The sequence below is a fragment of the Tamandua tetradactyla genome, chromosome 21, assembly GCF_023851605.1.
Source record: "Tamandua tetradactyla isolate mTamTet1 chromosome 21, mTamTet1.pri, whole genome shotgun sequence".
Classification (NCBI taxonomy): Eukaryota; Metazoa; Chordata; class Mammalia; order Pilosa; family Myrmecophagidae; genus Tamandua; species Tamandua tetradactyla.
In genome coordinates, this window is record NC_135347.1 from 56,176,438 (window position 1) to 56,185,082 (window position 8,645).

The following is an 8,645-nucleotide window of genomic DNA, read 5'->3' on the forward strand; positions in this document are numbered from 1 at the left end:
CGGAGCTGCCTGTTTTGCACCCGCCTCCCCCTGCCCGCCCGACCGCCCAGGCTAAGAGCGTGAAGATCCATCCCCGCAGCAGGCGGGCACGGCTCCCGCTTCCTCCCTTCTGCCCGCTCCCGGGGGTCGAGGACAGCGTGCGTCTGCCTTGGCTGACCCACCCGGGCGAACCGTGGGTCCCTGCCCCGGCTCTTCACCGGCTTTCCGGGTCCCACCTAGGCAAGGAGCCCCGGGCCCCTGCAGCCACACTCCCCGGGGGGCCGTCAAGGCAAAGTTGCGCTGCAGCACGGCTGCCAAAAGTTCCCCAGGCTGCAACGCCTGGCCTCCGCTCTGGAAAGGGAACTCGAGCTGCGGGCAGGCCTCCCGTCCCCGCTGCCGGGGCCCCTCACTCACCGCGCCCGGCGCCCGGGAGCGCCCGCCCTAGGTGCTGTCAGTGCTGCAGCCGCCGCCGCGCGGGTCGGGTCAGGCTCTCTCCCTGGGGCCGCCTCCGTCTGCCACTCTCTCCTGCAGCGCACCGAGTGGTGACTCCTTCGAGCGTGTCAGCGGCGAGAGGAGGGGCGGGAAAGTGGCTCCAGGCTTGCACGCTGCGGTCCTCCTTCCCCTCCTCCTTCCACGCCTCCTTCCCCCGCCCCCCCGTCCCCCTCCCCCGCTCCCGGTGCTGCAGTGCTCGGGCGTCGGCGTGGCGTGGCGAGGCCACCAGCGGTGCGCAAGAGGGAGTCACGGCGCGCGGGGGAGGCTAGCGGCGCACACCCCTCAGGGCGGGGCGCATGGGTCGGGGATGGAAGGTGCTGCGGCGCGGGCTGTGGAGGATCGGGGGTCAGGGTGGGGCTAGGTAGCACATACTTTTGGGAAGAAGTCAGAGCTCCAAGTTTGTGGCGGGGGGTGGGGGAGGGGGAGGAGCACAGCGGTTAATTGTCACAGAATGTGACTATGCATGACGCTCCGTGGCGGCGGTGACTCCCAGTACCGCTAGGCGCGTGGGAACCCTGAGCGCGGGACTGGGCGGGTGCCGGAGGAAAAGGAGGGGCCTCCCAGTTCCCGACTTAGGAACTGACTTAATAACCTGGACTCAGCTTCTAGGGGTCCTTAGGCAGGGCCAAGTGACCACGTCCCCCCCCCTCCCCCCCGCACACGAGTTGGAGGGAAACCTTGGGGCGCTGCAGGAGCAAACAAGGGAAAACTCCAGGGTGTCCCAATGCCAGGAAGCAGCACACATCCAGACTCACAAGCAGGCCTTGGAAGTGTCCTCTTCGGGGAAACTAATGAATATTATCACCACCCCCATCTCCCCCCAAAAGTCACGAGACTTTTGCTTACGCTCTTCGGAACATTTCGCTCTCCAGCGTGCTGCACACCCCAACTTGAGCTTCCTCCCCATAAAGCAGCGAGATTGCGAGATTCGGTACCCTGGGAGAAAGCCGCGTCCGCGAGGCCACGCCCTTAGGCTGCAGCGGCCTCTCCCTCCCCCCCCCCCCGTCCCCCCAGGAGGGCACCCCTTCCCGGGCTTCCAGTTGCCCTCCCCAACTTGCCCCCCGGGCGCTGCGGGAAGTGGGATGTCCCCTGGCCGCCGCCTCCACGAGCTCCTCGCCCACACAGAGCCGCTGCGCTGTGGGCAGTGGCTTCACGGGCAGGTGACTCTCGGGCCATTACAGCCCCGGGAGCCGGTGACCCGAAGCAAGACAAAGCGAGGCCGCCCGCGCGGCTGCTGTGATTGAAACGCACGCATCCCGTCTGCGCGATTGTGTGATTGTGTTCTGTCTGTGTGCATGTGCGTGGAGGAGTGAATGGATGAGAACGGATGGGTGTGCGGAAAGCAAAGGAAAAGGAGAGTCCTGCCCAGAGAGGTTGCTGGGGAGGGGCCTGGGCTCCCACAGCGGTTGGGGGGCGTGACCCTTCCCACCCGGTCTCTGCCGCTATGCGCCATACCGTGGGGAGAGAAAAATGGAAAGGATCGGAAGCCTATAGCTTCCCCTGCTTTCCGGTTCAGGCACTATACAACTATAAATTACGATTTCTCCTGGCCGGTTTAGCTGACACTTGCTACATGGTCTTTGAAAGTCTGCCTGGATAGTTCCCATGAAAAGCTTTGCATTTTGCAATCGCATGCGATGCTGTGAGGTCAGGCAGCAGGGAAGTTAGTGAATGTCCTGTGCATTTCGTGGATCCTTCAAAGCAAGCTAATTATTTAAACTAAATAGTCAACTAAGCTAAAATTATTGTCATAATTATAAGAAAGAAAATCTGATTATGTATTCAACACTGGAAATAAAATTGTGAAATTTGAAAATCATAGGTCTTGTTTGATTTCCTACATGTTGTATATATGTAATTATAACATCTGATCTATCAGGGCACCGTCTACTGGCTAGAATACTGACTTCCCAAAAGGACACCCCCACAAATGCCACAAAATACGGGATCGTTTCTCTAAGTGGTAGAAGTCCAAAATGTCACGAAACAAACCTTTAAAATAGCCAAAATGCACATTGCTAGACTCTTTTTCTTAAATCATTTTCCTGTGCTAGCTTCGGGAGTTTTTAAAGTGCGTTTATTTTTCTTGCTGTTGGATTTTCATGTCTTAATGCATGCTCCTGTAGGCAAGTCCCTGATGGTGTGCTTGCAGGAAATATCCAATTTAAAATCAGATTGTGTTGGAGAAGGGAATTTCAACATTGTGTCTGGAGCACAGCACTTTCTCATGATGGCCGTGCGCATAGTTGGCTGGTGTTGCCCATCCAAGCTGCTCTGGGTTCCTGCCTGCTGTGCACTTGGCCCCAGGCCTTTTGAATCCAGCACTCAAACTAATATTATTCACACCTTCATCATAAGGAATGTTTTCTCTCTTCTAAAGACACTTTGTCTCATTGGAGCTGATGGAGAGTGAGGGGGTATACTTGGCTTGTCCCCACTAAATCCCAGTGCTTTTTCGAAATTCAGAAAATTCATTTAGAATTTTTATTTCTCAATGAATAGTGTCTGCTCTAGAGTCTAGAAAGCAAGCCACCAAACACACCTAAGGAGCATCAAAGACCTGTTTTCACGTCTGCAAAGATGTTTAGATAAATAAATTTCATACCAAGTACGGATGTTGCGGAGATCAAATTTGATAATGTACATGAGAAACACAATGCCTAGTACATTGTGGGCGTAGAATAAATATTGGTTCCCCTTCCCCTATTAGTTACCAGAGCAAGGTCTCCAAAGCCAAACTATAAGGGGTTCTGCAAGCTCAGTGTAACACCTGGGTAACTTCCACAGCAGGGGATCAAGATAGCACCCCATACCATTGGACCAAGCCCACACATTTCCAGTTTTCCTCACCAACTTCATTAGGGATCAGCAGCAAGGCAGACACCTACCCTTCTTCCCCCAACACCCACAGCCTCCCTAACTCTACATGTCTTAATGTTTAACCTCACTTAGCCCTTTATGTCTATTCACATCCATCACAAGAAGCCCCAGAATCTCAAAAGCAGCCCATCTCCTACATTCTAATACTCATAAGGCTCAGCACATCCCATACTCTGACCCTTTCTTGCTATCCAACTCCTGAAAACTATCAACTCTACCTTCTGAATTCACAGTTCACCATTAGAAAAACATTCCATATCCTCAACCTCTTCCCTAGATGTTCCCTTCACCTCCTTGTTCTAACTGGAAGGCTGGTTCCTCCCGCAAACGGTCCACATTCCCACATCTCTCTCAAGCGAAGAAGGCTTTCTCTCCCCCAGCTCCTGCATCACTGTGTCTAGAGATCAGAACATGGTGTTGTCTTTGATCCTCATTGCTACTTCCAGAACATTCTTCTCCCTTCTCCTTAAAAATCTACAATTTTGAGCCTCACCTCATCAGGTTATTCCACCCACTAATGTCAAATGTTGCTTTCACGCTCAAACCTCCATGTCACTGTGCTCTTTATCTGAGAATTTTTGCTCCTGGCTTAAGGTCATGCCCTAAACACTAACTCTACCTTAATCATTGGCAACTCAAAATACACACAGAAAATGCTTCTACCCAGTATGACCCTCAGATCTGGGTAAACAAGCCCCCCTGCCCCTGGTCCTTCCCCTTAAGGAGACTGTGCTATGAAGTACCTTCCTAAAGAAATGCCGGAGCCCCCTTAGGGGGGCTGAGTTCAACAAGCTCATAGTGTGGGTCTAGTGAAAGCCCTGAGCCCGGATCCAGACCCACTTTGGCCCTGGCTTAGTCATTCTGGCCATCTTTCACTTACTCTGAAATCTCATGCTGTTTTTCCCTTTTGGGCCTTTGCACATACAACTGTTTCCTCCTGTAAAACTCTCCAACCTTATCACCTCCCTGTTCTCATTCACCCTCTCACCTAGTTAATGCTTACTCAGCCTCTAGATTTCAGCCGAAATGTCACTTCCTCAGGATGGAGGTGATGGCGATGAGGAAGTAGAGGCCACCTGGCAAAGAACCACGGCCAGCTGAAGTGCTTGTTGAGGGTATAGGGAACCTGGAATGGAGAACAGAAGAAGATGGTGATAAATATGAACTATGACCACAGGACTAGTTACAGAAACGAGGACTGTGATTTATGAATATTTCCTCCCTGTTTTGTTATGAGTATGCTTGCATTTGTCCTAAAGCAAATATCTTGTTTTCCTCTTATGTAACATAAGTTGTATTGTTCATGTTACAGTATTTAAGTCATAGGATGTGACGTTTAAGAGTGAATGTTACCTAAGGACTTCCACCCAATTCTGGACAAATGTAGTGTGTTTCTGGCTGTATGCAGGACAGTTCAGTATTGCTAGGTGAAACACGTCCGTTATTGTGTTCTATTTGAAAATTAACCGTGTTTCAAGATGATGTGTATAGCTGCCAAATTGATAAGAGGTGGACTGTGATGGTTAGGTTTTGGTGTCAGCTTGGACAAGTGATTATGCCCAATTATCTGGTAAGCATGCACTGGCCTGACCGTTGCTGCAAGGATATTTCATGGCTGGTTGATAAACAGAAGATTGATGTATTAAATAATCAGTCAGTTGATTGCATCTGTAGCTGATTACATCTGCAATCAACTAAGGTGTGCCTCCTACTCTGGGCTAATCCAATCAGTTGAAAGCTTTTAAGGGAGAAGAGAGACTATTTGGATGTTTCCTCACCCAGTGAGCCTCTCCTGTGGAGTTCGTCTAGACCTTCATTGGAGCTGCCCGCTTCACAGCATTCCCTCTTGTTGAGTCTTTCATTCCCACAATTGCATGAGACACCTTTTTAAATCTCATATTTACAGATCTCTCCTGTTGGTTCTGTTTCTCTAGAGAACCTTGACTAACACAGGCCCCATCCCTGATTCGCCCCCTCATGGTATTTTTTACCAATCTGCCCCAATATAGAGTCAACCAAATGCCCCGAGGAGCTCCAGAATTCCTACCTATGAGGTCACCTGGATCCATCTTGATTCTAGGAGTTCAGCCTGAGTAGTAGATTGTTCCTGCCGGCTGGTGCCCTATTACCTTCCTAAAATTGTGGGAGATTGGGCCACCACATAGGTGCTGTCACCCTGACTTTGGATAGCCCTTGTGCCGGTTTGAAAATATTATCTGTATTAGTTAGGGTTCTCTAAATAAACAGAATCAACAGGGAACACTTGCAAATATAAAATTTATAAAAGTGTCTCACGTGACCGCAGGAACGCGGAATCCAAATCCACAGGGCAGGTTGTGAAGACAACGACTCCAATGGAGGGTCTGGATGAACTCCACAGGAGAGGCTCACCAGCCCAAGCTGGAATGGGGCCTGTCTCCTCTGAGTCCTCCTTAAAAGGCTTCCCGTGATTAGATTTAGCATCACTAATTGTAGAAGACACTCCCCTTTGGCTGATTACAAATGGAATCAGCTGTGGATGCAGCTGACCTGATCATGACCTAATCCTATGAAATGTCCTCATTGCAACAGACAGGCCAGTACTTGCCCAATCAGATAAACAGCTACCACAACTTGGCCGAGTTGACACATGTCCCTAACCATGACATTATCTATACCAGAAAAATCATTTTTTAATCCTGATCCAATCTTGTGGAGGCGGCTTTTTCTTTCAATCCTGATCTAATGTAGGTTGGAATCTTTTGATTAGATTATCTTCATTGGAGATGTGACACACCCATTTGTGGGGATTAACTTTTGATTAGATGGAGATGTGACACCACCCATTCCAGGTGGGGCTTGATTAGATCACTAGAATCTTTAAAAGGGAAAACATTTTGGAGAAATGGTCGAAGCCTCAGAGCCAACAAAAACTTCATAGCAGAGCTGACACAGATGTGGACACGTGGAGAACAGAGACACAGATGTTTGGAGATGCTTGGAGCCCAGCAGACGTTGCCATGAGATATTAAGCAAGCCAGAACCTGGAGAGGCAGGTGTTAGGTATATGACTACCCAATTGATTTTTCCTAACTGTGCCAGTTTGAAATGATTATATACCCTAGAAAAGTCATGTTTTAATCCTGATCCATCTCATGGAGGCAGACATTTCTTTTAATCTCTATTCAGTACTGTTTGTAAACTTGGTTAGATTATCCCACAAAAGTGTGACTCACCCAATTGTGGGTATTAACGTTTGATTAGAGAGAGATGTGACTCCACCCATTCCAGGTGGGTCTTGATTAGTTTACTGGAGTCCTTTAAAAGAGGAAACATTTTAGAGAGTTACAAGATCCATGAGAGTCCCAGGAACCGCAAAAGCCCACACAGCCAGAGACCTTTGGAGATGAAGAAGGAAAATGCCCCTGGGGGAGCTTATGAAACAAGAAGCCTGGAGAGAAAGCTAGCAGATGTCACCATATTCACCATGTACCATTGGCCTTTTTGAACCAAGGTATCTAACCCGGGATGCCTTAGATTGGGCATGTCTATAGTCTTGCTTTAATTTGGACATTCTTATAGCCTTAGAACTGTAACTTGCAGCTTAATAAATTCCCCTTTTTAAAAGTCGTTCTGTTTCTGGTATATTACATTCCAGCAGCTAGCAAACTAGAACACTAATCCATGGACCTTCCTTGAATTAAGGCAACCTCTTGTTGGTGCCTTAACTGAGGCATTTTCATTGCCTTAGAAATGTAAACTTGTAACTTATTAAAAGCCATTCCAGTTCTGGTAAATTGCTTTCTGGCAGCTTGCAAACTACCACAGCCCTCTTTCACCCCAACCTCTTTTTCATCTTATAATGTTTTTATAAAGTTTTTTGAATGAAGCTAAAATGTCTACATCTTTGCTTTTTTATATATATCTCTTAATTTATTGGTTCATCATCTTTTTTCCCCCAGATTTTATATATCTCTTCATTTTTATCTATCTCTTCATTTATTGGTTCACCATCCTTTTTTTCCACTTAGAAGTTTATTTTTGTTGCAGAAACCATTTGTCCTGCAGTTTTCCACAGCCTGGATTTTGCTGATTGAGTTCCTATTATGCTATTTAAAATGTTCGGCTCTACTTTGTATTTCCTATAATTCAGAAAATAAAGGCTTATCAGACTCAGGTTTTATCTTTTGATAAGACTGCTCCATAGATGTTAATGTGTCCTTCCATTAGGAGGCACATACTAATTGACTCGTTTTGTGATGTTTAAAGTTGTTGATGATCATTGCCATTGATTCACTATTTCATTTAGGTTTTTCTAAATGGAAAGATTCTAATGCTATCATTCTTTTATTTCCCCATTTATTATCTGGACTATTTCTATAAAAAACTTTCCCTCTTAACTGTTTGGCTACCTAAAGTATAGTTTATGCAGGAGACACAGGAAAAAAGGTTTGATTCTTTCATTCTCTTTCCTTGTCTCTTAAACCTATTCCAATTAGGCCTCCCTTGCCTCCATCACTTCCCCACTCAAACAAACTTTATCAACTAGTGACTCTTATGTTTGCCAAATTCTCTGCTCTCCTCTCAGTGATCACCTTACTTGACTAGTCAGCAGCATTTGACACACTTTGTCACTCATTCCTCCTTACTAGACTCTCTTCTCTTGTTTTCCAGGAAATCTCGCTCTCCTGGTTCTCTTGTCTCTTTGGTTGCCCCTCTTCATTCTTCTTCCTTGGTGTCTCCTCTTCCATTTCTGATCCTATTTATTTGCATCCTCTCTCTTCTTCTTTTTGTCAATCTTGCTAAGGGCCCATCAATCTTATTGATTTTCTCATAGAACCAACTTCTGGCCTTATTGATTTTCTCTATTGTTTTCATGTTTTCAATTTCATTTATTTCTGCTCTAATCTTTGTTATTTCTTTGCTTTTGCTTGCTTTGGGATTAGTTTGCTGTTCTTTCTCCAGTTCTTCCAAATGGATAGTTAATTCCTGAATTTTTGCCTTTTCTTCTTTTCTGATATAGGCATTTAGGGCAATAAATTTCCCTCTTAGCACTGCCTTTGCTGCATCCCATAAGTTTTGATATGTTGTGTTTTCATTTTCATTCGCCTCGAGGTATTTGCTAATTTCTCTAGCAATTTCTTCTTTGACCCACTCGTTGTTTAGGAGTGTATTGTTGAGCCTCCACGTATTTGTGAATTTTCTGGCACTCTGCCTATTATTGATTTCCAACTTCATTCCTTTATGATCCGAGAAAGTGTTGTGTATGATTTCAGTCTTTTTAAATTTGTTAAGACTTGCTTTGTGACCCAGCA

The 8,645-nt window shown here is 47.0% G+C and overlaps 1 protein-coding gene across 1 annotated transcript in view; it reads right to left on the reverse strand.

The window, feature by feature from the left end:
- SV2C (synaptic vesicle glycoprotein 2C) overlaps positions 1-486 on the reverse strand; it is a 240,986-nt gene extending 240,500 nt beyond the window's left edge. Inside the window, exon 1 of the mRNA XM_077139397.1 lies at positions 394-486. The gene's annotated coding sequence lies outside the window, so the exon portion shown is untranslated. The remainder of the gene's footprint in view (positions 1-393) is intronic.
- Between the last annotated feature and the right edge of the window lie 8,159 nt (positions 487-8,645).